The sequence below is a fragment of the Pan paniscus genome, chromosome 5, assembly GCF_029289425.2.
Source record: "Pan paniscus chromosome 5, NHGRI_mPanPan1-v2.0_pri, whole genome shotgun sequence".
Lineage (NCBI taxonomy): Eukaryota > Metazoa > Chordata > Mammalia > Primates > Hominidae > Pan > Pan paniscus.
Window position 1 is genome coordinate 84,746,190 of NC_073254.2, and position 21,145 is coordinate 84,767,334.

Here is a 21,145-nt window from a genome sequence, read left to right on the forward strand (position 1 = left end):
CTGTGTTGGAACAGACAAGGCAAAACATGAAACCATTTAAATACAAAACTCTTAAAAGTTTGTTCATTATGGTAAACATCACCAAGAAATGAAGACCTCTCTCTATAATGATAACTTGGTATTTGGTAGCAAAAGAAAATATATTTCAAGGTTAAATATATTTAGGTCTATGAATGTTCAGATTACTAATTTAATGTGAACGACAAAAACAAAGCACAAGCTTAATCTACTGAGGAGATTGTTTTTAGTGTGATGTTTGTTGAGAATATTAGTGAAGTAATGAATTATATCAAGTAGTCACTGTGAATACTGATTCAAAATTTTTTTGTAATGGTCTTTGAGAGTCAAACATTTATTACCTACAAGAATTAAGAATGAGTTTGAAGTTTTCTAAATTTGGCTTTAGTGAGTCTATTAATGAGCTCCCTGAGATTTCTAAATGAAATCTAACTTTGGCTAAATACCTGGGATTTTCAAAGGCCAAGTAGCGAATATTTTTTAAGCACCTACCAGGAACCACCGCTATGCTCAACTAGAGGTACAAAGCCAAAAAATAAACTTCCTGTTAATCCAAAAACGTTTTTAGGGAGGTAATAATTTACAGATAGAAAACACCGAGATGATAACATAAGCAGAGCTTAATGGAAAGCAAGATTGTGTTTCGTATGTTTGAAATATCTGGAAAGAGCACAGAACCATTGTAGAATTGTTAGAATAACTTCTTTGCCCATTACATCCATTACTAGCAAGCATCTACTAATAAAAACCAGCATTGATTGAGCACTTATAGGTGTGCCCTGCCCTTAAGGCTTCCTGCACATTATCTTAGCTAATGCTCATCAAACCGATAGGCAGATCTCATTAACCTTAACTCACTGGTGAGTATTCAGAGTGTAAGTGAAACTTCCAGGTCACACAGGCCATAACAGCAAACAAGAATTTAAATCATGTTTCCTCTGACTTGTGCTTCTGATCATTACTTTAAATTACCTACCTTGCAGCTACTCTAATATGTGCATAAGTTGCTATGCTGAGTAATACTGTGGATACCAATTGGAAAACATGGTTCTTGTAGCCAAAACATAATACCTAGTTGTGAATAAAGATAAGTAATAAGCTGATTACAGTGAAGAAGACAATAATGAAAATAGCTGACATGTGAGGCTCTTACTATGTGCCAGGTACACTCAATTTCAGAGGTTCATGACACAGTTTTATTTCCCACTCACTCTCCATGACTCGAGTGAGTTACAGATCCTCTTTACATTATCTTCACTCTGAGACCAATGTTAATGAAGCATACTCTACCTGGGATATTGACATCTGTGTTTAAGAGGAAAAAAGACACTTCCCTTTAATGTTGGACTTGGTCATATGACATAAAATACAGGTGGCTCTTAAGTCTTTCACCTACAAATCAAGTTATACGACTAAGTCCAACAGAAATGGAATGGGAAAGAATGTTTCTCCCCCAGGAAAGGGCAGATATTTGTAACAATAAAATTGAGTACAAGCATAATCAATCAAGCTTCTCACTTGTAAATGAGGGTTACTTATTGGTACATCACACGTTTATTGGGATGATAGAGTATAGGCATGCATCAAAAACAACCTAGCCAAGGTCTGATACATGTTTAACATTTTATTACTTTCAGGTTCTTGATAAAAATATCACAAACACATTATATTTGATTAGTGATTTGGGTGGTTCCAAAGACACCACCATTCTAACTAGGAAGATAAGTGAAAAGTCTCCGTATCACTATGTAGAATGCTGGTAGAGTCAGTGCTGAAATTTTCAGTTAAAAAAAGATAGATGGTCAATTTATAACAAAAGTGTGGGGGCAGGGACGGAAAGTGTTAAAAGAGTTTGGGACAGGATGCATCCAGCAATGTTGGGAGATGAGGAGATTTGACAAAAGACACTCCACTCTGTTTTTGAAATGTTCTCTCCATAAAAGGCAAACATGTCTCAGTTTAGCTAGAGACAGCATCATACAGATTATCTTAGGATCTTTTTTTCCTAATGTTTTATTCATTAATTAAAATTGTGGTTATAATTTGACTTTCTAAGTAGCCTCCAAAGAGGATAAGAATGGAATAACTAGCCAATGTGAACATTTTGGTCTCTATAAACCATTCTCATTTTTAACATTATACTCCTTCAGATTCATACATATCAAAGTCCCTTTTACCTTTCTAACTTCATCTTATTTTAATCTCACCCTTGACTAGTCTACTTTACTTACAATGACCTCCTTATGTTTTCTCAAAAGTTTTAGGCATGTTGTTCCTAAAAGACCTTTGTACTTTAATTCCCTTTCTAAAAAATCTCTTCCAAATATTTCACAGTTTACATCTTCTTCAGGTTTTTACTCAAATGTCACTATCTCAATGAGGACTACTCAACCACACAATACAAAATTGCATTCTCGTCTTAATCCACAATTGCCATTATCCTGTTTTATGTTTCCCTCCTATAACAAGTAATCTCCTTGTAGCATTCCATAAGATTTATTCATCTTTTTTTTCTTTTTCTCTGTATTTCTCCATGACAAGCTTAGCTTCATAAAGGCATAGATTTTGTCTGTCTCATTCAAACTGCATACATTCAAATATTTGTTAAAAAATAAATCCTTGTCATATACGTGTGTGGGTTTATGTGTGCATGTTTTTGTATTTTGTTTTGCAGATATCTGTTATTTTCTCAGAAATCCCAGCCTCTTCCCAACCACGAACAAAACAGTTCTTGAGAATCTGGGGAAACTGTTAGTCCTTGCAAAGGTGAGAGTCAGAATCCAATGAGGCGATGGTGATGCCTCTGAGGTGCATAACTAAAAGAGTTGTCTGTGCAGCCAAGGGGAAATATTTAATGGGACCTCTGCTTTTTCCCACCTTCAAACAAAGACATGTTCATGTGTGAAAAAAGACACACAGTTGTGGAGGGTCTTGGACTTTGGTTCACAATGATCTCCCACAAATAATTACCAACCTATTCAAACTCTAAGTTATTCATCTGTAAACTATGAATCAAAATATCTCTACTGTAGCATAGTAGAGAGATATTCATAAAGTGCACATACATATATATACAAATACATATGCTCCCTGATTATTATAACAACAAGATTGTTTATCTTCATAGGATAACAATGCTTTGACCTAGCACATCTAAAAGAAATAATAGTATTTATTAGACAAGATCAAAGCCTTGGCTAAAGTCTCAGTCTCAGTTTTTTGCCTACATTGCCTTATATACCAGGTATTTCCTACTGGTCATTAATTTATCTAATGCATATTTATGTGTCAATCAGAGTTCTAGACTCCTTGCATAGTTCCCTTGACCTGGCATGCATCACTGCCACCTCAATCACAGCATAGCAGATGATTTTCACAAAATCTAATGATTTCATTATGGACTTCATTTGACAAAAGAAGAGCCATGATAAATTTTTTTCTTCCTTTTTGTTATGTCTAACATATTGTTCTTTCCACCTACCCTCCTGCCTGCTTTGGAGCTACAGCAATAGTTTATGTTTGAAATAATTTTCAGCTTGTGGTTCTAAAGTTTTTTATTTCATTCACAATGCAGGCAATTCCTTTTTTAAGCAGATTGGAAGGTTACCTGTGATATTTGAGTTTTTTTCCTATGATCCCACTTATTTAAAAATCCTCTTTACTAGTCCGCCTCAACATCTGCCTCCAGATTGAATATTTTCACATAGGAAATTACACAATCCTTTTAGAATCAAGCCATTAAAGTTCATAAACTGAGAGGTTTGATCAGCAAAACATTTTCGTCCATCAACAATGTTATAATAGAAATTATATATATTCCTATTATATAAATATATGATTTTATGTATATATATATATCTGTCAATCAGCTGTCTTTTTTCAGACTTTTTTTTTCTTACTTTCTCTTCATTCCCTTTTTACCCAATTTCTTCCCATTTGTCAGCGTTACATGTTTTGACAAGTTTTTCAAAATCACTTTCCTGATTCTTAATTTTTTTCATTTCACATATGAGAACCTCAAAACATACTTTATGAACTCTCCATTGTCCCCAGAAATAAATGTAGTCTCCCTAGCCTAAAACCAAATTCTCTGTTCCAATCTTTCCTTTCTTGTCGCTGCTCTGATATTATCAAATACTCTCATCTCCTGGTTTATAAACCTGATTGAATAATACAATCAACTGTGGAGTTTTAAAAAATACAAAATCCCAAATCTGAATCTCTGAGAAATAGGACTGAAAAGTTATATTTTTAAAAATCTCTCTAGATGGTGGTAAATCATAGCTAAGGACTGCTGCTTTTTAGCAAACTGGCTTAAAATTAAACATTCTCAATATTTTCTCATATCCATGTTAGCTCCTGATAGTTCTGCCTGAAATGTCATTTCCACGTCTCTGTTTGCAGCCTGTTTTTTTATTTGAGGTCTTACAAAACTCTAGATAATTTTAAATATTCCTTTTGATATCTCCCATTGCATATCAGCTAATATCATTTATCAGAGTCTCCTTAGAGTTTATTTATTTGAATTACTGTCTTAACTTCCAAACTTTATCACTAGTTATTTGAGCACAGGGATCATACCTATTTACTTTTACCTCATGAAAATGCCAAATACAAAACTTTTCATGTAGTAAATGATCAAAATAGTCGGCTTAACTACTACTGAACACATCTAAATTGTGATAACATTTTGAAAATGACTAAAATTTACATAATAGCATGATATTTACAAAGGACATAATCAAGTTAATACAGGCATACAATAATTACATAATTTATGGACTTAAGAATCAGTGATTTTAAAAATTCAAATTCATATTTCTAACCATTTTGAATTACAAAATTAAAAATGTCATAAGAGCTCCAAAAGCAAAATGAGAGTTTTGTAAACGTTTCTTATTATGAACAATATTTAAATTAAAAACAATTTTAACTATCATATAAAAGATTTCCAGATAGGCAGTCCAGCAAATGCTATTCTATGAGGAATAATCTAGGCAAACATGCAGCCATGGTGTTTAAAGGTGTGTCAATCAAAAATTATGAGATGTAAAAAAAATCCAGAAACAACAAAAAATGGATGGAATAAGAATAAAGTTGACAGAAAGGTTGAAATTATCAGAGAAGGAATTTAAAATAATGATTTAGAACATGACTGATATGTTAAAAAATATATCATAAAAGGTGGATAGATGACTGAATCTATGAGGAATATCAAAAGAGATAGAAACTATAAAAATATTCAAATTTCAATGCTAGGAAAATAATACAAGATGAAGAATTAATGTAATGAGCTTATCAGTGGACTGGACATAGGAAAGAACCAATGAACTTGAAGATAAGCAAGTATAAATTAATCAAAAGGAAACACCTGGAGGTAAAAAGAGTAAGAAAACAGAAAAGAGCTTCTAAGACATATAGAATAATATTAAAGGTTCTAACTGACTTGCAGCTGGAATCCCTAAAGTAAAAGGGAGAGATAATATGATAGGAGAAATATGTAAAGAGATAACGGACATGGATTTGACTAAATTAATGGAACTCTGTAGCAGTTTCAGGCAGTATATAAGCTATTTTGCTGTTTGGGGCATATATCTTAGAAGACTCTATGGTATTAAAGATATATGTAGTGGAAAATATGATGCATAGACTTTATAGTAGTGCCAGAGGAAGAATCATAGACTGAGGCTCTGGACCAAAACTAAAACATATGTAGCAGAGAATTATCCTGAAATTGAGAAATGGCTTCTGGCATGTCTGGGTAGTTGTAGAGATGAAACACCTGACCATGGGACATCAAGTATCCATGTGGACAGAACTGCCAATGCATTTGGCAAGACCAGTGGCAACCTACAGTAGGTAGTACATTGGGAATTGTGTATGAGTATGCCAGAGATCACAGATAGTTGCACTCCTAAGTTATGTACTTCTTTCGCAACAGAAGCTCATCCTAAGTTCATACTGTTTCTGTCTGGGCCCTCCCTGGTGGCCATCTGAAGGAAAAATAAAAAAAGCCTGAGCTTGGTTCATGGATGGGTTGACTTGGTATATGGGTATAAACTGGAAATGGACTGCTGCTTCCTTAAAGCCTTATTAAGAGGTTACCCAAGAAGGTAAAGCAAAAGGGACATGCTTCGGATGGGCAGATCTTCAGTCTCATGATGTGGTCATAATCTTTGGGTGGAAATAGCCTAAGAGAAGAATATGCATGGAGTTATAGGTAGTGGCAAATGACATGGCTGGACTGGAAGGTAAAATATAAGACTATCTGGGTCAGGGAAATATGAGAAAGAAGCATATATTGGACTGATAGGAGTGGGCATGAAGTGTGAAGGTCTCTGCAATGCATGTTAATGCAGAAGAGGCATTAAATAACCATACAGAAATAACTCAGCCAGTTAACATCTGTCCTTCTCTGGCATCAGCCATCACAATGGTGGTACAATAGGCATGAATAGAGTAGCTAGAGTGGCAAATATGAAGGCCTGTGCATGGACCCAATGTATGGGCTCCTCTGTCCCAAGAATTAGTTAGGTACTGCTTCCCTCAGATATCCAATCTTCCAGGAACAGAGACCATAGCCACTACACACTTAATGGTCAGCCTTTCTTGCTTCTCCTGCCAATAGATGTTTGGCCAGAATAACTACTCAAGGGCTTATGTAGTGTTGATCCATCAATATGAGAGTTCTCATAACATCTCATTGGAACAAGGAAGCCACTTTACTTACGACAAAGCATAGTAGCAATCAGATAACGATAGATCTGTTGGTTTCATGATGTAGCACATCATCCAAAAACTACTAGGTGTAACTAAGTTGCCAGTTCGGAGATGAGAGCTTTTGGGGATGGAACACTATATTATAGAATGCAGTATGCACTCTATATCAATAATCATTATATGATGCTTTGTTCCCAATAGGTATAATATATGGAATTGGGAACCAGGGGGTAAAAGTGAGTGAACCGATGTGCCATCCTTCTTTGTGAACAATTGGGAAATTTGTGCTTTGCATTCCTGAAAATATAGGTTCCAGGAATCTAGAGACACTGATTACCAGGGGAGGGATCCTTGCGCTAGAGAATACCACTAGAATCCCTTTTTGAAATGTATGGTTGTTGTAGGCTCTTTGTGCTAAGAAACTATCAGTCAAGGAAAGAAGTTCCTTATTGTGATATGGACTGAAATGTTTGTGTTCCCCCCAAATTCACATGTTGAAATCCTAACCCCTAAAGTGATTAGGTCATAAGGGCAGAGCCCTCATCAATGGAATTAGTGCCTTTATAAAATAGGCCCAAGGGAACCTTCCACCATGTGAGGACATGGCTAGAAGGCACAATCTATGTACCAGAAAATGACTTTCACTGGACATCAAATCTGCTGCCACCTTGATCTTGGACTTCTCAGCCTCTAGACCTATCAGAAATAAATTTCTTTTATTTATAAGCTACCCAGTCTATGGGATTTTGTGATAGAAGCTCAAATAGACTAAGATACAGGGGTAAGTGATGCTGATAATGGGGAAGGGGGAAGTAGGACACTGTTATAAAGTAGGGACAAGGATAAAAATATGTGACATTAAGGTGATCTACTGAGCAGAGTCTTCATTGTCATTCATGAACAAACAAAAAAGTCATAGCCTTACTAGGAGATTAACTCTCAGGCATGAGTTTCTAGATTAATTCACCAGGTAATCCAGTAGGCCAGCATATTTTCTAGCCAAGGATGAGGGTAATATAATTTGCACAGGAGAGGAGGAAGAGAAGTATCAGATGCAGTACCAAGATCAACTTTGGTGAAAGAAATTGGAGTTCTTCCCAGTAATCCCTGAAAGTGATCTTGTCTATTTACCCAGGAAGAGACAAATTATAATTTTGGGTATCTGTTTCCAGATTAGGTGTGCTTATTTTAGAAAGCAGGTAGATCTGAGCAGCACAAAGGGTTGACTATAATAGATAAAATAATGAGCATTCCAGGTCCCCATTCAGAACAGCAACACTCAATTCCACAAATAGAGGAGTTTCCTAACAAGTTCTAAGTGCAATTCTTCCCCAGGAATTGAATTTTGCTTGGCCAAAGGGGTCTGCCTTGCCCAAGTTTGGGCCTCCCCTCTGCTGTGCAATGAGTGAAGGCGACTCAGTATGGGTCAACTATGAAGGGGCCATCCCCACTTCATAGTTCCTGGAGGGATCAACTGAGGCTTCTGTTATAACTACATCTTAGCTCAACATCTTCCTTTCCCAGTCCTACTTCTCTTTCCCCTCACAGGCATTGCTGTTGAAAGTAGTCACTGATAACTCACCTATATGTAAATTTCAGTCTCTTTCTTGGGAAGCCTAACCTATGACAAAGTTTCCTGGAAATTAATCTTTTCCATGGGAATGCTTTTAAATTTTTTTGTCAAAAAACTTAGGAAAAAATGTTGAAAGTGTATGAAGTAGTTACTAGGAAAATGTATATCATTAATAAAAATATTGGCGGTATATATCAAGTACTGGATTAAACCAGCATAGATTTAGCATTTGATTAACAATCATTTGCTAATATTTTCATTGTTTGGAAAGTATTTATTAGAATATTATATCTGTTTTCAGAAGCTCTCCAAGGAACTTTTACTGATGCTTTATTTTCCTGTCTATAAATATCCCAGGTTTGGACAGAGGCTTTTAAAATTCATTACAGTAGTCCTTAGAAGTTTGGAAAAGGACAAGTATCAATAAATATTTGATGATGAAAATGATGATGATAATGATGTTCATTTAAATCTTATTTCTCCTTATATTTTCCTACCTGTTTTATGAAAAGAATGGGGGCAATTCTTCAATATCAGGCCACAATTAAATGAAGTCTTCTCTCTCTTAGACTCTGTTACCACAAGAATGCGGCCAGTTGTTAGAGGACTTCACAGTTTATTGTAAAAGTTATAAAAACAATTACTATGTCATTGTAAAAAATTTTAAAGAAGACATTCAAAATATCCTTCACAAAATTGCTAAGACAAGCAAAAACAATATTCTGATTCATATTAGTTACGCATTGTTTTTAGATCATTCTAAATGAGTGAGTCAAGAAAGGTATGTGAAATGAGGTGTGTGTTTAATTAGGCAACTATGTTGAGAGCTTTGGAAAGTGAGAAGTTGTTCAAGGTGAAGAGATGCAGAATATCTCTAAGTACAAACAGGCATATGAGGATTGATTAAAAATGAAAGATATTAGACAATAGAAGTAACAGTTTATAGATGAGTCGGACTTCTGTTCTAATTAATACATAATTACTTATTATTTGAGGGCCCTGTGTATTAACTCTGATTAACATGTTAAAATATTGTCAAAACTTATAAACTTCACACATTCATACGCATGTACATGGCTATAATTTATCAACTAACATTAATACTAATACAATCAGGAAATTTTATGTCAAACAAATGATTCTAACCCTTGCTAATATAATGCAGAAAATAGCTCATTATTTAAAGTACTGTTTAGTTCCTAGGTTCTGTTATGATTAAAATAAACACTGCATGAGTCTATCTGTATGAGGCATCTAGTCACCAAACTTATAGACATAGATAGTAGAATGGTGGTTTCTAGAGGCTGGGGGTGGGAGAAAATGGGTAGTTGTTCAATGGCATAAAATTTCACTTATGCAAGATGAATAATTTCTACAGATAAGCTATTAACTATAGTACCTGTAGTTACCAATATAGTATTGTTCACTTTAGAGTATTAGGATAGGTTGCATGTTAAATATTCTTACCACAAAAAAAATTAAAAAATAACACATACACACAAAAAAGAATATGAGAAAATTTTTGGAGGTGATGAATATGTTTGTTATCTTGATTTTGGTGACAGTATCATGGATATATGCATATGTCAAAATTAGTCAAGATGCATATATTAAATGTATGTAGTGTTTTTGGATATCCATTGTATCTCACCAAGCTACAAATGAAGTCCTATTAATCACATATACAATAATGATTTCTACCCCATAGGGCTAATGTGAGTATTAAATGTGTCTACACAAAGTTAATGCAATCTAAGTATTTCAAAGGACATTCTTTAGTTCAAAGGACATTCTTTAGAAATTATTGCTCTAAGCTTGTCTAAATGAGTGCCTCAAATATTCTTATGTGCATCATTGAGCTCCAACCATTAGACCCTGCCACATTCCCCATTCCAATTCATAAGAATGAGAATTGAGATCATTAGGACTAATTTTATGGCTTATTACATATAAACATTAATGCACACAACTCTGTTTCTGATTATGCATATCTTATTTCTTGTACTTCAATACCACAATACTATTTCACTTATAGGTACATCACAATCTTTACATGGTAAAGTATTTCGGTAGGACTACACTGAATAGGATTGAAAACCAGCTTGCCATCAAAACAATTCTTTAAATGAATAATGATTTTGTGAAAACATTCGGTTTTAGGTAACCTGTGTGTAGCTAGGAAAACACTTTAATTATGCTTAAAATGTCAATTATAGGACAATTTTGCTTCAGATAAACAAGGCTGATAATCAGTGGGATGTACCGGCATGACTAGTGTAAAAATATTGAAATGTTAAGTAACTAGCCATGGGTGTTGCTGTTGCTCACCCTTCTTAGAAGCCCCAACATTTCTTCTGTGACTATGCAGACTTCATGAGCTATCAAGTGAGGCATAGAAACATGAGGTTATACATAGGTCAAAACAATCATTACATAATTTTATTATTACCTCTGAAGATAAATATAACAACAAAAATATGTCTCATATCAGTGAGCTCATGTGTAAATTTTTTGAATCAAAGTAGCTTGTAATTTTTTGTATTTTGTAACAATTAGAAATGAATGAGTCAGCCTTTAATTGCCGTTATTAGTTAAAATTATATTTCTACATAAGGAAAATACACGATAAGCACTGAAATCTTTCTTTTATAATTAAAAAAATGTAAGATTGAATGGCCTAAAATTATGTAATTAGAAGATGACAAATGGAATCACTTTTACAGAATCCTGGGGCTTTGAACAAAATTTGTGACATTTTACAATGTATGTTTCTCTTATTTCTGACAACTCTACCAAGTAACTGGAGATCAATGAAAAATTCTAATTTTAATTCTTCATTTGAATGGGCCCCAAACCAGGGCCTTGATGAAATTTAAGGATTTTGTTTATCCCCACCAGGTTAGGCACAGACACATTCTGACATAAAGATTGATTTAGGTCCAATGAGTCAATCGAATGCATTCAAGAGAAACCCTTTGGGAAAACAAAGCAGACCCAGCAGTCACTAAGACCAAGCTGTGAGCCAGAACACTCAGAGTGGAAAATAAATGTTCTTTATCGGAACCAAAAAGCGATCTGAAACTTACAAAATTTGGGAGGTATTCTTTAATTTAAAAAACGCTCATGATTACAAATATAAAATAAGGCACAATATGCTAGCACAACCCCTTCTGTGTAAAGAGGTTAAAGTTTAAACCTATTAGCTTCATAGTAAATTCATTTCTAGTTGCTACTATTTTTAATACAGAGCTGCATGAAAAAATGGAAAAATTTGAAATTAATATAATGTCTACTGTTCTCCATATGGCTAATTCCATAGTTTACTTAAGTAGGAAGCATACTTTAAAGACCAAGTCAATTTTGTCATGGAAGTAAAAATCCATAATTAAAAATATCCAGTAACCTAGTTAATTTGAGATTTAATTTTCCAAAATTAAGAAAACATCTTATTGGAGGTGCTTGCTTTAATCCTTAAATCAATAGCATAACATTTTATTTATTCAAAGTTATAGGCAATGGCTTATAAGCTGCACCTAATTCATAGTTTGATAAAAGAGTATTGTTTCTAGAGTGGCATTTTAAAAATACTAAGTCTCTATAATGTTTAATTTTAAAGACCAGATGAAATAAAATGTTAAGTGATAATCACAGGACTTTCTATATTGTATGTTTTGATTAACAAACACAATTCTTAGTTGTTAATTTGATTTATGCATAAACCAACCTGTTAAGTTGATGTTAACCACAGGAAATAGATAAGGCTAACTGATGGTTGTACTATTGAGAGACAGTCCAATATCAAATAATAGCAAAAATAAGTTTTGAAGTAACATCTTCTGATTTAAAATGAGTGGCCCAATGTGTGTTATGCAGAAATAAAAGGAGTTTAAAGATGTAAAGTTATAGTTTTGTACTAGTAAATGTTTAACTGGCTCTTGGAAGAAAAAAAAATCAGGAAGCAAGGGCTTATTTATAACATAGTTTAATTCCCCTGATGCAGTACTCCCATCTTTTTTATTTCAATGTCCCGAAATTACGTCTACAAACCAACAAAGTTTATAAAAATTAATATTCAGCTCTCATGAGCACTATTAGCTTTCTCCATCACACCACTGGAAAGGTACTTTCCTAAGTATTAATTTGGGGTTGAGCAGAGTGTTAGAGAACTAGAAACATGTGCATAATAAGGACGAGGAAAGGCAATAGAGATTGTTGTTGAGGGAGCTGTTGAAATGATAGAAGAAAGTATGTGGTGTGTGTCTGCATATGTGTGTGTAGCAGACAATTCCTCACAATATTATAGACTAACACAGTCACTAATTAGCATAATGTGGCTGAGAATTTTAAAAAAACTTGTGGCAAGATTTTAATACCAAGATGACAATACAATTATTTTATTATGAACACTCACTGAATCTTATGTACTAGGTAAGCACTGGTGATAAAAGCATGACACCAGACTTAGGTACCAGTTGTGTCCTAATTTTACATAGCAAACATAGCCACAGGATAATATACAACCTCTTGAAGATCAGGCTGTTGTAAACTGGGTTAATAGATCTGGGTTTCAACACATAGAGTTAATTATGAGAATATTCACTGCTAAACATTTGAATTAACTGTGTATATATTATAACAAATTTAAACTTTATTCTATAAAAATAGAATGAAACAACATTGAAAACTATGTGCCAAGGCTAGAGACAATGAGTGCAGTAACGTGGTAGTATTATCAGTTCAGTTGTGAATCAGTAAGGCCTAAATTAAGATGGTGATATTAGCAATAAAAATAAACGATGTATAAAAGACATCTCTACTTCTTTTGGGCTAATGGTCAAATGCCTCCCCTTCCTCCATTTTTATTGTAAAAACATATTAAAATGTTTTAAGTTGAGTAAATACAAGCAAATGAAAATAATGGCTCAAATCTCATAATCGTAATTTTTATATATTACTTATGTTTTAATTTTTTCCACATGCCTCCATACATACATACATTGGCACTTTCTCAATGTAAAAAATAATTACTTAAACAATTATAACATGTCATGATTTTTTTTTCATTTGGTGACATGGTCTTCAGTCATACCATTTTAATGATTGCAAAATATATACATTCTTCTATGAGGAATATATATCATAAATATATTATGATTTATTTTATGTATATATACACACTATAAATATATGGCAATGTATTCTTCCATGAATAATATATACAGTAATCTAATTTTAAAATAATGGTTATTTCAACATTTCACCAATAAAAATAACTAATGAAGATCTCTATGCATACACACACATATATTTTTGGGGGTTATCTCTGTAGACAATTTATGCAGGGAAATATTTTTCTAGGCAAAATTTTCATGTCAAATGAGTATTTTAGCTTACTACTGTTTACCTCACTAGCAGGCAGTAACATGCATATTAAAACAGTGAAGCATAATTTTACCAAAATTTTTTTCATAAAAAAGATAAAAATTTTCTATTGAAAATAGCAATATCCAGTAGCGATGAACATGCAGTCAAATGAGCACATGGTTACAATCTCGATTGGTCTGCAGTTTGTGAAAACTTGCCAAAATGTAGAAAACGGCATAATTTAGAGAGCAATTTTAGTGAAATGCTGTAAATAATCTCTTCAAATGTGATAAAAGACAAATATAATAAAAATTTCACACATTTCTGTGAAATTCCACTTTTGAAATGTGCCTAGGAAGATGATTATTTCAGTGGTTTGAAAAAAGTGAGACATTGGAAAATATATAAATGTATAAACTAGAGACACATTAATTAATTATAGTATATCCTCATGATGAAAAGTTTGACAGTTATTATAAAAATGCTGTGGAAATTTAATGAATGGCATGGGGGATTTCCAGAATATACTGTTACTAAATAAGAATTCATGTGATCAAATTCTGTGAACTGCATAAAACTAATAATAAATCCATCTTTAATAGGTTATAGCAATAAAAAATTGTTATTGTTCACTTTTTGTGGTAGGCATTTTGTAATCTTTACTTTTTATATTTTATCTGCAATTTCCATTTTTTATCTTGTACATGTATTGTTTTTAATGAGAAAATTATGTTTTAATGGGTTAGACTCTAGATGCTTAAAAAGCACTTGATATTTGACATCTCTTCATAATAAAAATCCTCAATAAGCTAGGCATAGAAGAAACACACTTCAGCAAAATAAAGGCCATATATGACAAAGCCATAGTTAACAACATACAAAAGGGGGGAAAATTGAAATCCTTTCCCCTAAGAACTGAAACAAGATGAGAATGTCCACTTTCACCACTTCTATTCAAAATAGTACGACAGTTCTGGTCAGAGCAATTTGGTAAGAGAAAGAAATAAAAAGCATCAAAATGAAAAAAGAGTAAGTCAGATTGTCCCATTGTCCCTGTTTTCAGATGACATATATATATATATGATATGTATATGATATATATGATATATATGATATATGATATGTATATGATATGTATAGGATATATATGTCTATATATAGGATATATATATGTCTATATATATATAGGATATATATATATATGTATATCCTAAAGAGTCTGCCAAAAAACTTTTGGAATCAACATATGAGTTTAGTATACTGCAGGATACAAAATCAACTTACAAAAAATCAGTGGCATTCCTATATGTTAATAGCAAACTATCTGAGAAAGAATAGACATTGAAGACTAGGAAGGGTGGGAGAGTGAGTGGAGAGTGAGGGATAAGAAATTATGCAATGAGAACAATATACACCATTCAAGTGATGACTACACTAAAAGTCTAGACTTCACCACCTTGCAATATATGCATATAACAAAACTGCACTTATATCTCTTAAATTTATACAAACTTTAAAAAAACGAATATTTTTGTGTCCTTTATATATAACCAATTCGTTTTAAAAGAATCACAGTGATTCTTACAGTAATGTTACTATTTCTGCTTCTTTTGTTCAAACACATTGATGTATTATTGCTTAGTCTTTTTTTTTAGTGTTCCTGTGCCATTTAGTTTTATATGTATTTCATAAATATAGCATAGTTTGGGATTTGACTGTGAATCTGTTCCAGTAGACTTTGACTTTTAGAGAGCAATTTAAAGACATTTATGCATGTTTGGGATTTATTATGTCTGGCCCTGCATCTGACAGACTTTCTTTAATTTTTTAAAACAATTTATCTCTTTCACCCTCCCCCCTCCACGTTCTTTCTCTTTCTCACTTTTGCTCCCTCACTTTTTTTTCTGTTCAATTCTTTCACTAATGTGGGCACTCCTTGAAGGTAAGGACTTTATCCTTTATCTTTGTGCCAAACACATGTACAATACAATTTATAATTTCTGAATGAATAAATAATTCTATAGCTTAGAATTCAAATAGCTAATTGTCAATTCTGTCACGCAGAATTATCTTATACTTAAATTCACATGAAACCATTGAATATTGATATAATTTAAATTATAATTTTATAAACATAGAAATCAAATGTAAACTTTATATTAAGCACTGTTGTTTCATTTTATCCATCCATATATCACTTAAATTTTTGTCTGCAACTCATTCCATTTTCTAAAAATATTACTTTACCCTGTACTATTTAACAAATATGGAAATAATTAAATTTTCACCCACAATACTAGTGATTTTTTAATTTAGCAATCTATTTACTTGTATCAATAACTGCACTAAGGCTTAACCTAGCAGGGTTTTTTTTTAACTATAACATTCAAACTGAAGTATTCCCTTTCTTGTTTAGGCTGGTAGTGTTTTATCATATCTCATGGGTTTTATTTTGCAGGAAAGAAAGGCTCTTAGCTAATGTGTCCTCTGAGACCATAAATCTGAGAATACCTTTATGTGGCTTTCTCAGAATATGACAGTTTGGATCCTGTCTTTTTGACACCGTGAATTAAGTGATTCCCACATCACTGTTAAATCAATGGTTGAAAAAGAGGAGAAAACATAAAGACATGGTGATTTTAACTCTTCTGAAATGGTTCCAGTCAAAGGAAATTCTGAGCAAGCTGATGATATAATAGGTTCCCCTTTCTCGTCCACTTTCTTTTTAAAATAATATTTAAACTGATGAGCCTAAAGATTGAGCACTGACTTATCAGATCAAGAAAATAAGATATATTTGCCAAACTTAATGCTGATGTACATTTTTACATTAATTCTTTGTGTCTGAAGATCCAGGACAAGAAGTTTCTAAGGCCAGCATTTCAAGTGGTATCTGGTTCTCTATCTATTCTTTTGCCTAGGGATGCTGGTTAAATGAGAGTAAAACAGTGCACACAGCATTTGCAGGCTTGCTGATCTGATGGAAATTTCTGTCATTAAACATTTTCATTTGGAAATTTAATGTTTTGTTAGACTAAATGATATGTAACAATATGGCTATAATATAGTGAGTCTTCCTCTCTTTCTGTTTCTCTACACACACACACACACACACACATGCACGCACACACAGAGCTGTTATTTGATAATGCATAACAAATTACTGCTTATGTGATTTTATTTCATTAAATAAATGCTATCAGAATTGGTAGACATTATCTTTCCATAAATTTCCTGTGGAGTTGTAGAACTGACATTCATTCACTTTGTTTCTTTATGCTCCACTTACAACATTTTTGTTTAATGCCTGACTTGGTTAGTGTTGACTCAATACCTATGATACAATTTTTTGCATTTTAAATATGAGCCCTAAGCAACTAGGAGGAGCTGCAGCTCCATGGTAAATTGTAATCTGTATTGACAGTTCAATATTAAGAAACAGTTTAGAAAAATATATGACATATAGAATTTAAGGTGCAGGCTTAATTTTACCTACTTCTCAAGCCTTATCAATTATATATTCTATTCATAACAGAAATTCTGTCATTATTCTTGATGATTAACATCTTGTAATTAAAAACATTTTGCTATACTTTTGAAATCTGCCCTTATTTCTGCTGCATTGATCCAAAGCAATCATATTGAATTAATTTTTGCTTGAGCAGTTCACTATAAATACAATGAAAATTGATCACTTCATTTTGAAAAGCTAGATTGGATACATAAATTTCATTAGTCATTAGATAATTATCAATTCCACATATAATTTTATAGATCCTACCAGTTACATAATAATTTTATTAAAAATTTACTATAACAAAAATACCCAAAATTTCATTACATGGTCTTTCAGATTTTGTGTACTGTGACTCTAATACATTTTACTTCTATATAACAGTGTTCCTTTATAGTACAAATTTACAGGGAAAATAAGCTTATTAAAAAGTTGCCGGCAGTAAGACACTGATACAAAATAGTTTTTAACATAAAGAGTTGTATTTCATTTGTTTAAAAGTTTAGACTAGGAGGCAAGTTTTCCCTTTTTTTCTCCTAATACATACTGTCTTAGCCTGTTTGTATTGCTATAACGATATACTTGAGCCTAGTTGATTTTTACATAAAGTAAATTTATTTATCCCAATTATGGAGGCTATAAAGCCCAAGATCAAGGTGCTGACAGGTTTGGTGCCTGGTAAATGCTGCTCTGTTTTCAAGACGATGCCTTGTTGCTGGATCCTAGAGAGGGGAGGAACCCTGTGTTCTCACATAATAGAAGGGATGGAAGGACAAATAGGAAGGGTCTACCTTCCAGCCTTTTCATAAGGCACTAATCCATTCATGAGGGCAGAGCCCTCATGATTTAATCACTTCCCCCAAAATCCCCACCTCTTAATATCACCAAAATGGAGATTAAGTTTTAACACATGAATTTTGGGGGACATTCAGACTACAGCATATGCATATGGACATATGCATACATGTAAGATCATTCTAAGTAGGGCACTTTAATTTTACTCACGTGATGTGTAGCACTACATAGTTGTGGTTATGAACTCAAATATGGAGTCAAATAAACCTCATTAAGAACTCTACTTTTGCTACTTATTAGTTCAGATGAACTTAATTTTGCTACAACACATCCGTAAAGCAGTCATAATCTCTACTTTACATATTATTGCTATAAGATTGTCATGGTGTTTAAAATGGTCACATACTATTATTATTATCTAGGAATGGGGTAAGTAAAGATAACTGGTGCCTCAATTTGTAACATGTGCAATAAAATTAATCCATGAAAAGTGAAATAATAAAAATATAACTTGCAGTCTATGATTTCTGAGTGCTCTGCAGTTCTAATAGAGGATGTTACAAAAATCAATAATAACAGATAGGATTTGAGAATTTCTTCTTCTCTACATTTGAATTAATGGGTTGATTCCCAGCTAACAGGCCAAGTGATGGGAGAACATTTTAGATTCCTTCATATCCACATGTTTTCAAATTCCAAGGGAAAGATGGCAGAGGACTTCAAAACTAATGGATAGCCCTTAAATTTATGATTCATTTGTTGTGGATAGCACTGAACCCTCATTGCTTGTTGAGAACTAAAGGTAAATCCATGGGGTATAGAATCATAAAGCCACTGGTATCAAATATTTTACTATAAGAAAAAAGAATGTAGATGGTAACAAGTGTTAACTGATTGCTTAAATGATTTCTTTTTTATAATTGACCTTACCCCATTAAATATGATCTTTATCACTAGAATGTAGAACTGTGTTGTCCAATACTACAGTTTTCAGCACACACATACTTAAATTTAATTAAAAGTAAATTGAATGTAAAATTCAGTTATTTAGTCAGACTAGCCATTTCAAATGCTCAATAGACAAAGAACTACACAGCACACAGCAGAATATACCCATCATAACAGAAAGTTGTATTAGACAGCATTGATCAAGACCACTGCTCTTCAACCTTTATTTTTTTCTTATTGCCCTGTACATAGCTTTTTAAATATTTTTTTCGAATCACTCCTCATCATCAAATTTTACAGCCAAAGATACATGTTTTATGTACCTGTGTCTAATACATAAAAATAGTAAGATCCCAGAAACCTTTTGAGAATGCATGATGTAGACCTATAGAAAGAGAAAAGAATCAGTCCATAGATAAACACTATGAAGGGCAGAACAACACTTAATCATGTGTTCATGTTCAAAACATCTATGAACCACTTATTAAATTTTACCTTCCTAAATATGCAAATAAATGTAATTACAATAAATGTTAAGGTAAATTTAAGAGAATATTTAACTCTATTACTGTATTATTTTATTAATATGCAAGTGAAACTACCATGAAATATTTTTCATGCCAAATATAAAATAAGAAGATTAGATCTGTGTTATTTATATTTCTACCATCTTCTTGTGAATATCTCAGGTGCCAGGAAATGTGGTTGATGCTGGGAAGGCTAAAGGAGATAGAATAGTTCTTGGTCAAAAAATTTTAAAAGGCTGATGTAAAGATAAGGTAAGTATCTAAATTTCCCAATCCGAAATCCAGAACATTGTCTACTAAATTATATTGCTTTGATACATCAACAGGAAGTGATATGCTGGGTCCAGTTAACACTTACTCTCAATGGCCAACTGTAAAATGTTCAAAGGTTTTGGGAGACAATTGGCACTATCACACTGGTAGTTTAATATCAGCTATAGTCAAAATATGTGCACCTTGGACGTGAGAAAGAAAACTGTGAATCAGGGATTTTAGTTTGCTGTCAGATAAATGATTGCTAATCATTCACCAACACATCACTGTCAAACACCTTTTAGAAAAGAACAAGATTAACTTCTCATACCCAATTATCCTAATTCCACAGTCCTTTATTAAAACCATGGAAATCAAGCAAGTGATGGAAATGTCAATAAGCCCAATTTCTTCATAAATTCCAGGATTAGATGGCTTTGTCTACTAGAAAACCTGCTGAAAAGTCACCTTAAGTGAGATTTTAATGATGTTTGGCACCAAATATCATCAGTGTTTGCACTATCTATTACTCTCTATCAGTAAAACTAACATACAGGGCATTAATGCTAATAGTGTTGGTTTTACAATTAACAGTGAACTACATGAAGATAAATTTGTCAGGAGCACAGAATTTACATAAGGTCTGGAACAACTTTTCCTGGTCTGGGCCAGCAAAGTGACAGAAAAACAAAAGAGATTGATCTGGTATGCCATTATTTTCTTTTTTCTGCTAAACCAAATTTCCAATAAGGTTACTGCTGATAATACTGGTTGATATGGTTTGTCTGTGAATCCCCACCCAAATCTCATCTTGAATTGTACTCCCATAATTCCGTGTTGTGGGAGGTACCAGTAGAGTGGGGCACTGCTGAAAAGATACCCAAAATTGTGGAAGCGACTTTGGAACTGGCTTTCAGGCAGAGGTTGGAACAATTTGGAGAGCTCAGGAGAAGACAGAAAAATGTGGGAAAGTTTGGAATCTTCTAGAGACTTGTTGAGTGGCTTTGACAAAAATGGTGATAGCAATATGAATGCTAAGGTCCAGGCTGAGGTGGTCTCAGATGGAGATGAGGAACTTGTTGGCAACTGGAGCAAAGGTGACTCTTGCTACATTTTAGCAAAGAGACTGGTGGTACTTTGGACCTGCCCTAGAGATTTGTGGAACTTTGACCTTGAGAGAGATGATTAAGAGTATCTGATGGAAGAAAATTCTAAGCAGCAAAGCGTTCAAGCAGTGACTTAGGTGCTGTTAAAAGCACTCTGTTTTAAAAGGGAAACAGTGCATAAAAGTTCAGGAAATTTGCAGCCTGATGATGCAGAGAGAAAACCCCATTTTTTGAGGAGAAATTCAAGCTGGCTGCAAAAAATTTGCATAAGTAACAAGGAGCAGAATGTTAGTCCCCAAGACAATGGGGAAATTGTCTCCAGGGCATG

At 33.3% G+C, this 21,145-nt stretch overlaps 1 protein-coding gene across 1 annotated transcript in view; it reads right to left on the reverse strand.

Moving 5' to 3' along the window:
* Positions 1-21,145, reverse strand: part of LOC117978173 (protein eyes shut homolog) — a 441,914-nt gene that overhangs the window by 16,180 nt on the left and 404,589 nt on the right. The window lies entirely within an intron of this gene.